This window comes from Cuculus canorus, chromosome Z (assembly GCF_017976375.1).
Source record: "Cuculus canorus isolate bCucCan1 chromosome Z, bCucCan1.pri, whole genome shotgun sequence".
Classification (NCBI taxonomy): domain Eukaryota; kingdom Metazoa; phylum Chordata; class Aves; order Cuculiformes; family Cuculidae; genus Cuculus; species Cuculus canorus.
The window spans coordinates 46,325,636-46,345,925 of NC_071441.1; the positions used below are offsets into that span (position 1 = coordinate 46,325,636).

At 38.4% G+C, this 20,290-nt stretch overlaps 1 protein-coding gene and 1 long non-coding RNA gene across 6 annotated transcripts in view; one reads left to right on the plus strand and one right to left on the minus strand.

Annotated features, from left to right (window-relative positions):
• Window positions 1-20,290, minus strand: part of PLPPR1 (phospholipid phosphatase related 1) — a 126,978-nt gene that overhangs the window by 35,668 nt on the left and 71,020 nt on the right. The window lies entirely within an intron of this gene.
• On the plus strand, window positions 1,548-17,009 carry LOC128850401 (uncharacterized). 2 transcript variants are annotated; one of them, XR_008447815.1, is made up of 3 exons: window positions 1,548-1,980; window positions 12,083-14,227; window positions 16,461-17,009. It is a non-coding gene; the product is annotated as an uncharacterized LOC128850401 (long non-coding RNA). The 2 variants fall into 2 exon arrangements; XR_008447814.1 differs by having other exon boundaries at window positions 12,083-12,360.

Below are 20,290 nucleotides of genomic sequence, written 5' to 3' on the forward strand. Positions count from 1 at the left end.
CTGGACCTTCATCTTTACACACATAAACAAAAGATTTGTTTATTTTTTTGGTAGTTTATTGCTGGCTAAACGGGATGCTTGGAACACGTCAGCTATCAACTTTTTTGTATATAGCCACAGTTACTGCACATGAGCTATGGTCAGTGTTTGTATTGGTTGCCCACACTGCTTCAACAATACATCTCAAAACCATCTCACAAAGTTTGTCACTAATCTCTTCAAATTAAGCGTGTATACTTCCTGTTCCTTCTCTGCCAGACTGCAAAGGAATCTCCCATCACAGTTCTCATCGCTTACAAAAATAACACTATTAATCTGGAAATTAGAACAATTACAGGATCTGATTCAGAATCCTCTTCATAGAGACTAGTGCCTCCTGCCACTGTTACAAGAGTTGTCACATAAATTAGAAAAAAACATGAAAAGACGAAAATCACTGATGCAAGCAAAAGATCACAGAATAACAGAGTAACTGAGGGTGGAAGAGACAAAAATCTTTGCTGCTCTTCTAGTCAATGAAGACCTACGACATCTCTGTGGCTCTTCCTGTGTCCCATGTTGGGTATTCGCTACTCTAAGCAGCTTCTCAGCAACAGGCAACAGAAACAAGGAGAACTTGTTTTCTTTCTCCCTTTGTGGTGGTTTAATCCCAGTCAACAATTTAGCACCGTATAGCTCCTCGCACACATCCTGCTCTTCCCAGAGGATGGAGGAGAGAACTGGGAGGGTAAAAGTGAGAATACTTGTGGGTTGGGATAAGACGAGTTCAGTAATCAAAATAAAACGTATCAACAACAACAATGATAAAATATAATGAAGAAGAAAATAGCAAAAGAGAGAGGAATAAAACCCAAGAAAAAACAAGCAATGCAAATGGAAAAAAATTGCTCACCACCTGCCAAACAGTGCCCAGCCTGCCCCCAAGCAGTTATTGCTGCCTCTCTGCCAGCTCCCCTGAGCTTTATATGCTGAACATGACATTATAACATAAAAAATGTCCCTTTGGCCAGTTCGGGTCAGTTGTCCTGGCTTTGCCCCCTCCCAGCTTCTTGTACACTTCCATTCTTGCTGGCAGGGTGTGAGAAGCTGGAAAGTCCTTCACTTAACAAAAACATTGCTTAGCAAACAGTAAAACATCACTCTTACACAGCACTATACCAGCTACTAAGAAGAAGATTAACTCTATCCCAGCCGAAATTAGGACACACTTCCTTTCACTTTTTCCTTTCCTCTTTTCCATCCACTTGGTGAGTATTTTGTATGTATTAATTGTGGTATGATTGAGGTTTTGTTTGTGAGGGGCAAATTAAAATTTTAAGTGCTCAGCAGCAGTACTTTGTGACCAAGGAATGATCTAGCACACAAGCAGGCCCAGCTGAAAGAAGAGGATAAACTGGTTGGAAGCAGAGGTTCCACAGACAGATGGATTCCCTTCAAGGGAGTAGTTTCCTTTGGTGGTAAGAAAAAGCCACAACATTGTCTTGTGACTGTCCTGGGAAGGGAGGGTTCAGGGGTCACCTCTCAGCAGCAGAGCTGGGCCAGGGGATGAACCCATAGTTGGGCAGAGGTGCCACATGTGACCCCTCTCAGGATGGGTGCTGCTAGATGTATATGTAAGGAATCAGCTCCAAATGCATCTTTGCAGACTCCGTGCATAACCGCTTACGGTGGTAGGATGTTTCCAAATGCCTTGTTTGTTATTTTTTTTCATTTTATTTAAACACAAACATGAGCTTAATTCACCTTGAAGGGTACCATAAGAATTCGCCAGTATTAATTTTCATTTACGGGTCACAGATGCCTTAATCAACTTGTCCTCGAATCTTTTTCAGTTTCTAAAGTGAGGACACAGAAATGACAAAACCACAAATCCCTGTTTTTTTGTAGCCATAGTCAGTTTGTAGCAGGTAACAACTTTGACTTTTCTCCCTGTTTTCAGGTTTTCAGCCATTGAAGGAATCAAGGAAGGAAAATGTGCAGGTAGGGTGACTTAAGATAAAGACAGAAAACATCAAGTTATATAATCCAGAAAACACAATGCAGCTTAACACACACTGACATTCTGAAGGGTTTATTTATTAAACCCTATCAACTCATTTCCTTGAGTTGACTTGGGTAAAATTAAAAATGCTCAATAATTCAGTTTAGCAAAGCAGCCAATGAAGTGTCTAAAGTGCTTAATGTCCTCAATTACAACAGTATTTAACTATGTAATAATCCTTAATATTTAACATCACTATTCCATTTTAAGATAAGAAAATGCTTTTATCACCATTTTACAGAGAGGGGACAAAAGCAGAGGAGATAAAATGACTGCCCTTAGGTCACAGTACAGCCGGTGGTGCAGCCAAGATTTACCTTTCTTCTGGACCAGATTTTTCTGGATTAGTCAATAATCTGCAAATGAAAAAGCTCAATGATATATGCTTATGTCTTGATCCTGCAAAAGCTCATTCATGATAGCGTTACGGAAACACATCATGGGTCTGACAGAGCCCCATTTAATAGCCTCTGCTTGATCAAGCTTGACAAGCTGGACTCAAACAATTGGTATTTGCTTTTTTCCTCAGAGCTAGCTATTTAAATGCATTAATTCTATAGCAGTTAACACCTGTCCCTCACCACATTGTTAAAATCTGCACTGTTGTACAATCCCACACAGATTCTGCCCTTGCAGGCCTTCCTATCACTGTGTACTCTTGCTACTCTTTAAATTGTGGGAGTTCTCCGCAATCAAAAAATCACATTCTTAAATGTCCTAGAAATACGAAGCAAGTCTTGCGATCTTTTTTGTGCAATTGGTAATTATTTGCTGCAGGTGCTCATCATGTATTAGCGTAAGATGCTGTCCCAAGTATAAAAACAATTTAAATCTTCAAAGTAAGCAGTACAATTCAGTCACAGTAAATCCTTTGCTACTGGAATATCTGCAGAAAGCATCCCCTTCACTTTAATACTCTGACAGTGTAACACACCGACCGCTGCACATCCAAATCAAAATTATTAAAACACCAGAGAGAGGGACTGAAGTCCCAGACTGTACACACTTTCTTCAATCACTGTAACGCAACTTCCCAGTTCCTTTAACAGCAACTGGCAGACTTTTGTTTTTGTTTTTTTTTTCTTGCTGTTACCCAAAGGGAAAAGGCCTGTGCTTCACAAACAAGAAACTATGAGGCAAACTCCATTTGTGAAAGGGACATAAAGCTGTAAAAGAAAGATTAATGTAAAAAGACAACAGACACAGTGGGAAGAAGAGCTTTTTGATCAGCCTGCACTGAAGACTCCTCAGAGTTCTTAACAGAGGAGCAAGAAACTGAGGGAGAAAGAGAATAGGCTGTAAAACCACCTCGTATAGTCTCAAGTCATATAACATCTATGCCCTGTAAGACAGGCATAGAGCCACTGTAAAAATCTCCTTTTGCTGTATGTTTTCTCTCTCACATGAATCGTAATGCAAATCCATTTAAATGAATTTGAAACCCCCCAAGTACTGCTGCTATTTATACATGAATAAGTAAATTCTTACAGCTTATCAGACTTTCCACACACTACTGATAACATATCTTATAATGCCTTTAATGTGCATGACTGATAATTGGAAAACTGTATATGCACACAAATGACAACATAAAGGACTGCATTTTTCTTCCTTCTGAAAGAAACTAGTATATTTTATGAGATGTTCTTTAGAGATATCTATTGATACTTTTTCTCAGTTTATTTCTTTCTAGCAAGCTTTGTGTGTGGAGGGGCAGGGGTGTGTGTTCATGAACTTAAATTGTTGCAATTTCACCAATGGAGCACCACAAACCTGCAGGAGTGTTTTCAGCTCCCAACACACGTGTCTTATTTACAGTTCCACCCATTTTAATCAGATTTCCACATTTCCTTGAAGATAGGAACTTCAGTCTTGCTGCTGCAGCAGAGGGGTGTAAGAAGCATAGCAAATCAGAAGAAATCACATTGATTGCTAAATTTCATGACCACTTCCTAAAAGCAGATCAAGCATCTACTCAAAAATCACTGAGACTGTTTCCTGAAGTGTCCTGATTAGCATGACACCTCAAAAACTTATGCTGGTTCAGGGGTCAAGAATTTATTTCAAGTGTTGTCTGTATTTACTTGTGTCAAACTGACATCCACTTACTAAATCATCCTTCACTTGATATGAATATCTTACCTCTAATGTTTGTACCTGACACAAATAGAGAAAGAAAACATCTCATTAGTTATATTTTAGTTTCTTAAATAATCAAAGTTCCTTCAAATAGTAGCAGAAGAATTACAGATGCCTGGAAAAAAAGGGATTTGCATTATTACACGATAATTTTACTTAGAAGAATTACTTTTCAAAGCTTTTTCAATGGTGGCCTGTGGGAATTTTTTCAGGACTCGTGAAATTGCCTGTGCTGAGACCCTGACTGTAACTTCTTTAGAAGGGTCTGCATTTTCAGTTTGTAGAGTGGTCAAGAGGTGAGTAAAATGTTGAATACCCCCTCAGACAAGCCTGTCCTTAGAAATAACAAAGAAGATTGAGACTACAGCTAATTAGAAATCCACCTGATCCAGATGTACTAACAGCTACATGGCTTGTTTTCACACTGAGGTGTGAGGGGAGTAGGTTCATCTCTCTCATTAGCATTAATGGCATTTAGCAGTGTGAATTCTTCAGGAATCAATGAAAGACTCCACCTCAACAGAATTTTATTAAGCATCTGTTCTGTACCATTTCATCACAAACAATTTGCCTTAAAAGGTTTCAGTTGCACACTTCTGTAGCATATCCAGGTCTGTAGAAAGAGGAAGAGCATAGCAGACAGTAAAGGCTCTCACAGTTTCTGAATGCAGTCAGTTAATAATTGTAATGGATAGTAAGGATCTACATAAACTTCTAGGTTGCCACGGGATTGGATGCAGTAAATGATCTACTTTTTATGAAAATACTACCAAGAAAAAGGAGAAGGCAGCTAGAAGAATGCGTAATGAACAAATAATTCTCTTGAAGATAGTGAGAATAACAACCCAGTAAACAGTAAAATAATTGCAAATTAATAGCTTCATTATCATGAATAATAACATATTTTATAGTGTCAGAATAAATACAAAATTTCTAAACTGCCACTCTTCAGAAGTGTTTTCTCTCTCTGACCTGATATAACTGACTTTGCAACTTGATGCTGAGTTTTGCTAAGCAACTGCAGCACACAGAAGTCATGATCTGAGACTTCTGTGTTCTGAGAAGCACACCACAGGACAAGGCTTTGTTACAGGAGTTTTTAAGTGCAGTCAGCGTGATGGCACAAGCTGGAAAGTAGCTTGAAGGCAGAGAGGGGTTATTAGCACACACAGGCTTTTGAAGCTGGGGCTATGTGGAAATGAGAGCAGTCTCCGTAGAGCTTCTTACAAGTCCATTTTAAGAACTAATTTTATTATGTTACCATTTAAATAATTACACTGGAAACAAGTATGGTTTATAAATAGGCTGAAGAAGGCACAGACATAAGAGGACTTTATATACTCTTAAGGCACTTGTTTTAGGAAAGAAGTTTTGTGAGAGTAGCATGGCCTCTGAAAATATGGCTAGGTGATTGAAAACACTTTCAGCTTCTTTTTTTCTGTAATGGTCCTTGAAGAATTTCTGTGGAAACTTTTATGCTACCTAAGAGCTCATCCACTTAAAGAAGCCAGATTTTTTCATCTCTAGCTGTGCAGGTAAAACAGTACAGTTCTCTTAATGGCAACAGAGAGAAAAAGGTCTAAAAATGCTCTAACTGGTACAACTTTGTGATACGCAGGAAATCAAATAAATAACAGTATGAGGCACACTAATTATTATATGTGACTCAATCCACCCTACACGCTGATTTAACTCTCTTAGTTTACAGCAACTCAGACCACAGACAAGGATGCTAGAGCATGTTCTAACATTTGAGATGATTCCTCTTACACCAGCACTGGAAACTGTGTATGCCTGAGAGAAGACAAGGTGTTGTATCAGATGAATTCAACACATGATACTGCCCTGTCATAAAAACCTCAGAGAGTCATCAAATTTTCCTAGATTCACTGAAATCTGACAATAACTTTATCAACTAAGAAAGATAACTGACATCAATACCAGTTTGCCCTCCTTTCTGTATCTTACATATCCTACACTTTTCTTTTGTGGTGGACAAAATTCAAGAGATGGACATATCTTGTTTCAAATCCTGGGCTGTTGGCTGTCTAGTACAGCAGAAATGCGTGTGAAGGAAATCCCCTTCTCATGCTGTGATTGTCCAAGAGTCACATACCTGCTTCTGACCAAACAGCGGATGAATGATTCTGCCCTATTGGGTTTTTCTTTCCTTTTCTCTTACTTGTAATCTGTAACTATTGCCTTTGTAAATAAAGGGCTCATTAATTCAAAGACTATTAAAAATGCTTTCACAAAAAACAAAGGAAAATTAATTATAGATCTACCATGTTGTAGATGCTGAGGATGCCAGTGTTGGTGATGCTAAGCTGCTTGTTGAAGAGCCACCAAAGGAAAGCATGTGTGTTTTAGGCCTCATTGACTGCCCTCTTTGCTCATATGTCAAGTGTAAAGTGGACACTTCTGAACTGGTTCTGCCTTCCTCTTAATTCTTCCTGTTAGTGACTTGAGTACAGGAAGCTGTACACAGCTGTGTAACGCAAGGTCTGCTCTTTCAGCTACTTTGTAGCTGCTTAAACCACAGTCTAATCAGATCCTATAACATATACACAGAAATCAGGGGTCAGAGAGCATTCCATGTTCTGGTATCAAGTTAACGCTGCAACATCATTGAATAATGCCCTGCAGTCTCCTCTCACTAGTAAAAATCAGTGTTTCAGTGCTACAAAACTTTCCCCCCCCACTTTTCTCTACTAACATTCCAGTACTGCGATGTAAGTGTACCACATGCATGACACTGCCTTATTAATTGCCCATGTGTCTATGAACTGCAAGAGTCTTTCTCCCTTAATAACGCTCTGCATTCTCTGAATTCATAAGGCAGTACCTGTGCAAGCAGTTGGTGAGTGGGAGCAGAGATGGCATGGGCAGGTTCCCTGCAGAAAGCCTGATTTTTGCCTGGGACACAGCACAGAGGGAGAAAAGGAGGGCACCAGGAATGCCTCTGTCCTACCATGCCCAGCTTTTGCTTAGGGGTTAGTGGTCCCAACACTACGTCTTGTAACAGCCTGATGTTGTTCTCATTGCATTCATTTCACTGCTGACGAGCTGGGCTGCCTTGGGACAGCCTCTTTACATCAGCTCTGTCTGTGAAAGGCTAAACTCACACCTCTTTGGTGCTGGAAAGGGAAAACACGGGTCTCCTCACTCTCTTCAAAGGGAACAACACCCAGCTACGCATGTCCCTAAAGCCTTCAGGTTGTCAGCCAACACTATGGACAATTGCACAAGATTTTATGTGCCTCAGAGAGGTGAATGGACAAAGTGGAAAGATTCAGCAGCACAAGCGTTGGAAACTGGAAACAAAAGAATAGTGTCTTTTTAATCACAATCAGCAAAGGAAAAGCATTTTCCCTGTGGCCTGAAGAGGGAGAAAATGAACCCACAGTTCTCATAGAGAATTAGGTAATACCTGTGTTGCCATATGCAAGAGATTCTCTATAAAAATCAATACTCATTATATCTTTTCTGTAGATAGAAAATAGATTATAAATGCCATGAACAGGCCTATCATTTATCTCCCTCTAGCATAACCCTGAACATCAACACATCTGTTCAGCCTCTTGTAATTTCTCTATTTTGTCAAGCTATATTTCAGTATAATAATCTGCTTTCATTATAAAATTTTAAGATTCCTTCCTCTGTTAGGATTTAGCTCCTACACAGTCATGCTAAACTGCTTTTTCCCTTTCACTAAACAAACAGTAGAAAGGATTCACATGTGACAATTATAAGGACTTACTTTGTTACTGCTTTTGTGACAGCACAGGCCTTGCTACAGAGTAGACTTAAAACCCCATGATTTGTTTAAAATGAATCCAGTTATGATGAGATATACACTGATTTTCTTTTTAATTCAAGGAAAGTATTGATGCATAGTACTATTAAATACTGAGCTTGATCCAAAGTAGATCTTTGAAGACTTATCAGCAGGGGGCATTAATGCGACATTAAATTACAAATACCAAACTACAAAACAACCCTGCAGAGCCTGTAGTGTTTTATGGGTTTAATATGCTTCATTTCTCCTCTGCATTTTTCACAAGATCATCTCATTTTTTAAAGTAGAGCTGGAATTCCAGTACATTTGCTGACAGTTGCAATTTGTTGAATAAGCTACTGCAGGTTTCATCCTCATTTTAAAAGGCTGTATTTGTCCCTGCTTTATTTAGTTTAAGAGAGAAGAGGCTGATTTTATGATCAGAAAATTTGCAGCCAGTAATTTCAAAGGGGATTGTCTCCAGCAGGAAGAATAGGTGGGTTCAACACTCATGGAGGACATTTGGTCACAAGCATCAGTTGTTCCCTGATATCAAACCATGTACAACGGAGGACATGACTGACAACGCCCCACTTCCTATGGTTGCTCTCTGACAGTAGCTACTGACCTGGAGAAGAGAGGTATTTCCAGAAGGCAATTTTTAAATAGCACCCTTTTCCCCTCAAAGTGCCCATTTCACTCTCCACTGACTCTGAGGGAAAAGTAACCACGATGATAACTTAAATTATCTGTTAGGAAGAATGAATCTAGGTGTTCATTTCCATAGAATTTCATCTCATGTTAGTTTCCCTACACCAACAAACAAGAGAAAGAATACACTTTTTTCCCCCGAACCTATTGAAGGCAATTCACAAAGCTCCTCTGTCAGAAAGTAAGTCAAGCGACAAGCTAGTGAATAAAGGGGTTGAAGTTAAAGAGGAAGAGATAACTGGTGCACTGGCTTTCCTCTTAGGTCTTTTACTCAAGGCTGATCCTTACTCCCGGCACACCATAATTTGTTCTTACTTTCTTCAATGTTAGCATAGAAGTTACTGAATGAGGTATGATCTTACTGTATTAAAATCTATATGTCATATGCAATAATATACAGTGTGTCCGTATGGGTAGCATAAAGAGCCATTAATTTACAGTTTTGTTAGGAATTACATTCCTTGGACTAGCATTGTATATTTTTTTTTCTCCGTAATAAAAATCTGGAAAACTAGTTGAAGTTTTTAAAATAAAGTTTTTAAACTAAAGAGATTGTCACATCATCATCTAACTCCAGGAGTGGAATTCTTAAGGAAAACAAAAAAGAGTTTTAAACACACACTAACATTGGGACCTTAAGCACCATTCAGATGATGCCCATGCTAAGGATGCGGATCAATAAGTTGTTTGTCCACTACAGCAGCAAACTGCTCTCTAAAATGACTTAGGTCTTGTTTTCAGGTCCAGACTCTCTACCTTTCACTCCACTATCTGGGACATCATGGCCCCACACTTCTGTCCCACTACACAGACCCACTACTGTAATTCAGTTAATGTATTTTCCTCAGGTACATGCAGCCTGCTGCCTTTGTTGGCAAAACCCAGTTATGCAATAATAACCCAAAATGTGTTCCTTAAAAAGCTGTAGTAGCAAATGCCTTCTGAACTTCTTGTGAACTCGGCTGCTACCTTCTGTATGTGAAAATTGACTCCTCTCTTAGCAAAACCTGATGCTTACGTTGTTATTTTCCTTTAAGAACCTAGAAACATGGAGTAACGTTGAGTCTGATAGCCTTCCCGATAAATGTTGGATAAGATTTATACAAGAAAGGGGAGAAGAGAACTAAACTTCCATCTGTCAAATGGCAAAATGTGTCAGATTTTTTTTTATATGTTTTTTTGGTAGATGAAGAATGTTATCATTATTACCAGGTGTTATTAAACCCTCCAGGCCACAAATATAGTATATATCTTCTCCTGAGCTGGTCCCAAGAGGCTTTTCAGCAGGTAGCATTAATGCTCTATCTAGTTCCAAATGGCATACAGCCAGGAAACTGCTGCTTCCAGCACTTAACACCTTAAAATGATCAACAAACTATGACAGAAAGTAAGTAATTTTCTTAGGAGAAAAAGGCTGTGTTAAAATGGCATCTGTTCTGAATTATTTTTTTTAGCAACAGAAGCAGAACATAGATATATTTTGACTACTCTGATATATTAGAAGAAGCCAAGGGCATGTTTTCTTTTCTTTTGATTTGCCCATAGATGCATCTGCAGAATCAGGAATGTACCAGCACCAATAATACCTATACAGCACCACAAATAAGAACAGGCATTTTTTTTCAAAGCAGACCTGTACACATTTCCTCAAGTTTAATGACTTGCTGTGGCAACCAAAAGAAAGGGAGAAAAGAAAGAGATACTGAGGTGGCAGATACACACGACCACTCACAACTGAGTGGAAATGAGTTATACACCAGGACTGGTTACCCTGCATATCCAGGCCTTGCCCAAAGCAAACAGTACAAAATCCTGGGATCATCTTCAGAACTTGTTAAGGGAGCTCTTAACAACTCCGTGAAATCCAGCGTCTAACATATTAATAAAAACTTCTATGTTTCAAGCATCAAACAACGAGCCACAGCTAGAAACAGGTGATTTGGAAGAGTTTGCTTGTTTGTAAGACTTGGAACGTGTGTCGCTGATTCTTCTCAGTGCAGGCTGAGCTCTTTGCATATCAACTGCCCACAGGATGGTTAGGAAATGGAGAATTGTCTGCTGGGACGTTCTCAAAGAACGAGATTCTGTTCTAAAATTCAATAGATCAATGTCTAGCACTGCGCCAACCAAAGCTTTTCTCTCTTTATCTATGCCCTATTCCAGCCTCCCAATGGAGGGCATGTTTTATGAGGCTTCAGTAGGTCCAATATCTTAGCACTAAACCACTCCCTGGAGAGTGAGTCCAGGCACTCAATATGTACCTGGAGAGCAGATCTTCTGTCTCATAATGGATTTCAGTCTGTATTCCCTGAGCTTAGGGGAGATATGACAATGAATGTAATGAAAAGAGCATTCTCCAGTGCAATAAAGTCTAACAACACTCCTATGACTATAGGGATCGGTTGCAGTAACACAGGGATTCAAGTAATGCACGAAGACCCAAATGAGATATACACTGGGGAGTAGACAGGACAGGACAGGACAGACAGCTGTGATCTCATGACATTTTCACACCATCTGAGAAGTTTTTATGAAAGAGGTGCTTTAGTCATCAATAAGACACTGTATTCAGGAAAAAGTTGTCTGATCAAGTTCTACAGCTTGCTTTTCAATGGAGATCATTCTGGATCTCTGTAACGGTTGGTTCCAGCAGCAAAAATATCAGAATTCATGAAACTTGTTGGAATACTTAAATATTGCAATATAGCAAAATAATAAAAGTCTTATAAAACTCAGAGCCACTCCCAAAAGTTTAATAAGAATATAGTGTTGAATGTTGTCCTTCTGTGAAATGGCTGTTTTGAGTTCAATTATTTTTTACAACAGTTTTGACCTAGACTATATTGACATGAGTTATCCATTGCATTAGAAATCTTCTAAATATTCATTATTTGCCTAATTTCAGTAACCTAGACACAAAATTGCAGCTTATTTAGTTTTGAAGTAGCACAGTCATTCCATTCAAATATGGATTTGACTGGCACACACAAACATTTAATTTGCATAAGGCTGCCTGCTCCAGAACTGTCCAATACAAGGATTGCCCTGGAAGGCTGAAACACTCCCCCTGGCTAACACAACTTCCAAGTTGCCATATAGCCCTGAGAATGGTTCACTGACTGATGATATTTCACTGTAAAAATGGCTCATAAAAGCTGTTAAATCCATCATGTACATTAAAGGCATTTTAATCTAGCAACTATTCTCACTTATATAGAAGCTGTCAGGAAAATCTATTCCTCCAATGACAAGAAGCAACAGATCCTGACAAGACCCAGGATTCTGGCACAACAGACTAACAGATCTTTTCAGTATGCTTTTCAAGATTGTACTGTGTTATCTTCATGAGGTATCTTTAAGCAAAGCTGTTCAAAATGCAGAAGTGTATCTTGATTTCTGATCTGTCCCTGCAGGTAGAAAAGCAAGCACCTTCTTGAAGATTGAAGGGACTGACAGTGGGAGAATGAGATGAAAAGAACTAGGGTAAAGCAGAAGATAAAAGGAACAAAGATCTAAGAAAGTGAAAAGCAAACCACACCAAAAGACAATCTTTTTCCCTGTTCTTGTCTTCAGACTATAAACTTCAATATGGATTGGGTGACATTTCCAGCATCACACTGGAGGAAAGCTCAAGGGAAAACAGAGTCAAGAGGGGACTTTTGCTCACTGTGACTTCCGGACAAATGCCAAGGTGTGCTACAGCCTTCCACATAGTAGTGTTTACTCTCCTCCCAATGACTATTCATTTACTCTTGTCTCCCATCTTTCCTTCTGCTAAAGACCATTCTCGATTCCTAGCCTGTTACTTGGAAGAACAGAGCTACAGACAGCTGCCATGGGGTCCACACGCCATTGCCTCATCCACACATTACTCTTACAGGAAGACCAAAGAAGCTATAAAAAAGCTCCCCACCAGGGTGACAGATCTAAAAGCTGTTGGAATCATACCTGGCCAAAGGAAGGGGAAGATGTTTTCCACTCCAGCATTCCAGCTTGCAGGCTCAGAGAAGCACCTCTCCAGAGAGATAAACCCTACATTAAAGTCATAGAGTAACTGTGCATAGTTAGGAAAGAGCAGCTCATCAGAGAGCCCATCTTCTCACTGAAAACACTTCTCAAATTTTCTTTCTCCTCAGACTTTTTTGCCTATACTTTCATCTCCTTTGTTCTGGTCATCAATCTGGCTGTTGGAAAAGAATTTCTCTCATAAAACAATCTTGTTAGGTTCTTACAAGATGTCACTGTAGGTAGTGTAAATATGAGTAAAAAGGAAGCCCAATTCCAAAGCATATCAGTACATACACCCACATTAGTATTTTAATGAACATTGCAGGCAGACTGGCAAGTTGGAGAGCTGTGAGGTTTTGAAGAATAACAGTAACTTCTATTTTGTTCTTGGAACAGAACTACTGTCCTACAGTATTTCTCAATTCATTAAATCTAGCAGTAAATGTAAAGTCTCAAACACAGACACTCTATACTCTTGGGCCCCTTTCTGCTGCCTTTGAAACAAATGGTCATGTTGCCATTGATTTTGAAAGGTGCTAACAGCTGGCCCTTTCTCTGAAAGTTCAGTTACTTATGGAAGTGCTCTCTGGGTAGGTGTTCGGAGCTAGAAAGGGGAAAATAATTTCCTAGCAGTAAACTAGTAAGCAGAGCCAAAAGGCTGCAGTCAGAACCTTTGCCACAGCTGTCTTTCCGTTACTGGAGCTCTCCCTCCACCAGACTGGTGGTGATTCCACAAGCCACCTAGACAAGTACCAAGAAGGAGCACATTTTAGATCTGTTATGCTGTGCTCAAACTACTGTTTTGTTAGGAAGATTCTGATAGGTTTCCAGATATCCACTCTCCTTGCGGAATTCTTATTCTTATTCTTGTTTGCCTGGACTGTTCCTTTCCTTCAAAAATGATGCTCTGATAGTGTCATCAATTATAACAAATGACAATTTTTAATTCTTTGCCCTGCTGCCAAGTTCTTCATTTACTATTACTAACTACTTCCTATGACAGCCTCTGTCATATTCTCCCTCTCTTTCCTAAAGTGGCTTGGCACTTTGACACATTTTAAGCATCTGTTTAATCCCCCTCCTTTTCCCATCCCATTCCCATGCATGAAAACACTTCATCACATTTTTAAATAACTAATGCTTCAATATTACTATTCTGCTATCTGCTGAGGAAAAGAAGAAAGGAAAAGGTTAAGTAAATGTGTTTCAGAGACAGCAGTTTTACAGATGACTGCATTTATTTATTACTAAAATATATTTTAAGATGTTGTGCCAGTGAAATGAAGCTATAACTTGATAAATGCTTAGTTCTAAGAGACAACACTTTCTTTAGCTATGAAAAATTCTGTTGATAGTTCAAGGCCATTAAAGAAAGAAAAGACTTACAAAGAAGGGAAGAGATGAGTGTTCAACTACCAGCTATTGAAATGCACCCAGATATTCTCAGACAAATCTGAGACAGTCATGTTTCAGGCTGGAGCAAAAGTCAGGACAAGAGACTTCATAGGCATTTGTTGAGACCCTGACCACAGCCAGAGGAATAACTGTAGGTAAGTCAATCTGTGCCTTGGCTTCCCCATCTGTAAAACTGAAATAATAATACCCTTATAACTGATGTGTTACAGTAGTTATCTCAGCATCAAGGAGACCTTTCTGTGCAAACCCAAACTACAGCTCCCTAACATTTCTGTTAGTCTTAAAGGTGACGCTGCCCTAGCAGGCATAGACTTGAGTAAATTTACAGGTTTTGTATCAAGCTGTGCCACGACACTGAATCTTAAAAATACAGGATCTACTACTAGTAAGATCTACTACTAGATCTAATACTAGTAAGCTAGTGGGACAACATGGTACCTACTACCTGAGTTCCAGTGGATACACCAAATTAGAAATTACATTAAAAGCTCCGTTTTAAACAATGGTTTCTAATGAAAATTTCCAAAATGTTCTGTATATGGGTATTTTATGTTCCAATACCCTTGGACTGCACTGCTGTGTCCAGTAAAATCACCAAGTCCTGTGATATCAAGGCAGTCCCAAATTCATCATTCCAAAATCAACTGCAGAAGATGGAAAATGAAATCTAGTACTCTAACAATACTAGCCATATCATCTTCTTAGATGCTTTTTTTATTGCCTATTTCTTCCAAGTATAAAGGCTTTCCCGCTAAGTGGGCAGCCTTGGAGGCAGCTTTGAACCGTTGTCACACAGCATTCATTAAAATTCATAAAACTTGCCTGCGCTTCCAGACCAATGTTATTTAATAGAGTTGTGCAGGTTCATAGTCATTAGACATTGATGAATGCAGCAGTTACTGCCAAAAGAAACTATCTCCTGATACCAAGATTGCAGGACACAGACCAACAGAGACAACGTTTTAAATTAAATAGGAAACTACCAAAGACATTTTACTTCACCTAAATGGACACAGTCTTATTAATATGTATAATGCATTCTAAAATCCATTTTATTTGCCTCCAACATTTTTCCAACTGAACAGGAAGCTTTTAAAAAAGCAATTACCTTACCACTCTGAATCTCATCTGCTGCTTGCAAGTAATGTTGTATCTGAGCCAATCATTTCATACAACTTTTAATCACTGGTAGGCTGTCATATTAAAAAATTAATAATGATCACTTCATTTGTCAGAATCTGTAACTGTTTTGCTACATAATTGTAAATGCAGGGTACAGAAGAAGGCAAAATTGGGCTTTTGAAAACTTACACAAAATCCCTAGGTTTTCGTCCTCACTTTTGTCCCTTTCACTTAAAGATGGCATTCTATTTCCAACATTAGCCCTGCTGAAACAAACAGAAACACCCACTGCTATTCCCTATGGCTATTTATCATGAAGAAGTTCAGTTTTAATTCAAGAATAGTCCACCTGAACCTGGATTTAATGTTACTGATGTTCCTTAATACTCTCTTTTAGCAAGTCTCCCCCCGCCCCCGCAAAGAACAGTTTTATCTCCTTTGGTACTACTAAACCAAGGCACAGTAGCAGCAGGCATTAAGATGCACTTTTTGTAAGAACCTAAATAGTGGATAGTATGGAGAAGAGTCCAATGGAAATTACTTTCGTGTGAAGACATTAGGAAAACGCAGCACAGTGAATACAGCTTATAAATTTACAAATCAGACTGAAGTGGCAAGGTTTGGAATAGGAAGCTTGATCTAATATGTTGGAGTCTGCAACAAGGAATGTGGTTAAAAAAATCAACACATTAGCTACACTGTGCATGAAAATACCTAGGTGAAATTATTTCAAGAAAAGCGGCTAGGCAGACAAAACTGGTTGTAAAATTCCAATTGCACATCTAAAATTCAGGAGGATTTTTGTACATGATTCATTCCTTTACTACTTTCCTTTACCCATTCTCTTATCTGTTGCATCCTACCTTCTCACTGCCATTGAGCCTACATTCTTTCTCTTTCACATGAGGTTGTATCACCTTACTAGAAAGAATATTAGGGACCAGTGTTTTTCTTATGAGGGTACTCAAAAACTGAGTGAGATAATAGGAAAACTCAACTGGATAAGGCCAAGAGGAACTTAATCCAGTTGCTGCTGTTCTGAGCTGTGCTGTGCCTAGAGACCTCCAGAGATCCTGTCCCACATGAATTATTCTGTGAGTTTATGTTCTTTAAGCTTAGAGAAGAAGTATGGATTTAACATCTCTTACTTACTAGGTTGACCCTGGTTGCCTTTCTTGTTCAAATCATATGTACTCTTGAGTTTTTTTCCAAATCCCAAACTGTTTTTCTCCCTTCTCTCTACAGAAATGACTCTTGCAGTATGAATGAAAAGTCTGAAACTCATCATGATAAACCAACTCTGGTATGTTTTCATATGAAACCAATACTGTATAAAGCCCACTGTTCCCACAGTTCTGTCCGTTTGAATGTTTCAGTACGTTTCCTACCATTATAAGAGAGCTGCACTGACTTTTGCTTTGGCTGGTTTAAATAAGATCATAACGATCCCTGATAACTACAGATTTAACTGCCTCCAAGTCAAAGATTAGCATAATTATAAAACTAATAAAAGCGTAATTTGTTATCCAGTCTATTTGGAAGGGTAATTCAATCCATTATAACTGGACTCTTACATTGGTCAGGCACTAATAAGAAACTAGATTACATTTATGAGATACGTTTACACAGTTTTTGCTACAACTTTATGAAAAATGCAGTATTGATTAGACACATCAATGAAGTGAATGGAAATTTGATCAATAGTTTCACCATGAAAAACAACGTCTCAAAAACTATTTTGAGAAAAGATTTAGAAGTCAAACCTCACACTCCAAGAACCATTCAAAACTCACAATGAGTCTTGAAAAATCAAGCAGACTGTTATATCCTGTTTAAACTAAAATAAAGCAGTACTAATTCAATAATGCTGTACACGTGCACAAAATAATGACACTATATTTCTGTATTTTAATAACATATGTAGCAAGTACTGATATATAATTATTATCAGAGCTCCATCGAGGTATGCGAAGTCTATATTCCAGAAATAAGCCATTAAATCACGATGAACAATAGTTATTGAACTTTCGGATAGACATGCAGCATTTAATAGCTGGGAGAAGGAAAAACAGTAATAATTCAGTCATTACACGACTCAACGTATCCACTGACTTCACTCTACTGAAGTGGTGACAAAACTGCCAGCAACTCCTGGAATACACCCAGAATGGTGAAACACTGGAACAAGTTGCCTTGAGAGGTGGTAGATGCTGCACCCCTGAAAACATTCAAGGTCAGCTTGGATGAAGTTCTGAGCGACCCGATCTGGTTGAAGATGTGGACTAGGTGACCTTTAGAGGTCCCTTCCAATCCAAACTATTTATGATTCTGTGATAATAATTGCATCACTATTCCCAAGCTGCTTTAATTTTATCGCAGCATATTTTTGGTAGAACCAATCAATAATTACTGTAGAATCATAAAAAGTTAATAATGCTTTAGAATTATGAAAAGTTAATAAACAATTCAAACTTACTTTAAACTCATAAGAGCCTATCCCCCGTGTGCTCTATTACATAGGTTCTCCCATTCACCCGCTCGTGTGATCAGGACATAAAGAAAATAACATGAAAAAGAAATGTACAGTGGGGTTGCAAGGTGTGTCTAAAACCTTTGGGCAAAGCAGCCTCGCTCTTTGCACTGACTGTTTGCAAACATGCAGAGTCTTTGCTGTAAGGCCACTAGAGACCACAGCCAGCCACGGGACTTTGGGTATACCTAGTCTGATGCAGGTCTTAATCCCAGAGAGTTCAATAAACACATCACCCAAAATTAAGAGTTACTAACGATTATGAACAACCAGCTGTTTTCTTTAACTGTGTAACAACTCTTTAGAAATCGACTATGTACTTAGTAAAATATTGATTAGTCATTTATCTGACAACCATTCCTAAAAATCTATCTGCAATAGAAGTCTTGACCATTAAATCATCTCTGTTTCAAGATGAAGGCGCATCTTTATTCCTGATTCTTTAACTTAAAACTGGAGTGTTCCAGGAAGAGCTAATACAATTTATTGTTGCATACTTTTACCACAGACACCCTTAATCTTATGAAACTTAAATTTCTGAATCAAAAGTATTATTTTAGGCATGACATCGAGCTGAAAGATAATCGACGAAGACTCGTATACTCTAAAAATGAGTGTCAATTTCTAATCATTGTTGTAAGTAACCATCATCACAAGTAGTGGTTTCATGTATGTTAAGACTTGAGTGCTCATTTAGCATCATGGGCCCAATATGTAACAACTTTCATAGCATTAATACCCGGCAACACCACTCTCGCACGTATTTCATGCAACCACATCTGCATATGATCAATTTTCATATAGTACCTTCAACAGCCCCACTAAGTTCAAAGCTGTGAACAAATATATGACACATGCAAAATTTTCTGTGTGAGACAGCATATGATTGGACTTTAGGAATGTGATCGGGGAACTACTTGTACTATATGCAATACCTTAGAGAAATTCCTGGTGAGATATATCAAAGAAGTGCAGTATGACTGCAAGGACATCTATCAGAGAAACACTGTTTACTGCTATATCGCTGGGATGTGGCGATAAACTGAATGGAAGGTAGCAGGCCTCCCTTCAGGCTGCTCTAGAAATCACAAAATAGATCACGAAACCTGAAAGCGCAATAGCTGAGTGGGTTAGTAATATGGATACATATAATTCATAACAGCTTTATTTTCTGTTACTCAGATACTAGTAACTGGATTATTTGTTTGCACTTTGGAGGGAGAAGACATCACAATTTAGAAGCTATTTGTTTCCCACATAAAAGCACCAAAATGTTCTGTTAGCAGTTTGGGGAAGTTCCAGGTTGGTATAGTCCTTTAGGTTTGTAAAGAAAGCACAAGACTTGGCAGACTGATTCTTGGTCTTTAAACTCTTGGGATTTCTAGAGAGTAGAAAATGCCAATATTCTTTAAAAGCTAAATTGCTTGTACAAATTTGTTTGCTGTAAGACTGGTCTTGATGACTTCACCCATTGGACAAATGGGTGTATGGAGTACACTGTGTATGGAGTGTCTGGTCAGGAGCCAGGAATCAAGCCCTTCTCTAGTCTGAATGAATTCGACATCATGCTTGAAGAGACCTATTTTATTTTTGAAAATCCTCCTGATGTCAAAACAAGTGTCCAAAAGTTTGAATGGGTTTGATACTGCAAAATACGCTTTGAGAATCTTGTTTGATTCTGATGTTTCTCTTTTCTACTGAAAATTCTGGGAAAGCTTGGTTGTTGTATTTAGGTTACTTAGTACGGAATTGTGAGTGCCTATTAATTCCTTTCCACCCTATTTAAAACTTCATGAATCTTATGCAAATTAAGTGTCATGCTAAAGAAGCCTAGGGATATTCCTACAAACAAAGAAAAAATGTATGTTCGCAGATGCAGAGCCAAGGAAACGGTGCAGTTGTGTCACAAAGAAGACCAGAATGTGATAATGACTACACCTGCAATGAATCCAAATTTTCATATATTTGAGCAAATAAATAGGTCAACATTGTGTATTTGAGTGAGAAAATATGAAAAACCCTCAGGTCTTTGAAGTATGCAAACAAACAACAGAAAAATAACACAACCACTGCGCTGCAATAATCTGCCAGAAACATAAAAATCTCAGCATACTTCTGAAAAGAAAGGAGAGAAAAATTCACTAGCAATTTTTACTGTACTCCCATAGGGAGATAGCAATGCATGCTACATATTGGGTCATATTGATGTTCACATTGTTATTTATTTTAAGCCTAATTAAAGATGCCAAACCAGAAATTCTGCCAATGCCAGAAATACCTTCCATCTTAGAATGCTTCAAACTTGTCTTGCAGAGTTCTGCACATGTGATTCAGAAAACTTGCATGAACGGTATGTGATTTTATAACCAATTTTCTTAAAATCTGTATACAATCAATTCTGATTAGTAGTTTTTCTACCAGTAATCTACAAAAGCTATGTTGTTGGGATTTTTTATTTGCAAGTCAGTAAAATGCATTTCAACTTAAAAATCTAAGCAAACTCAATCTTCCTAACTACTGTGTAACAAAAAAACCAACACCTCCT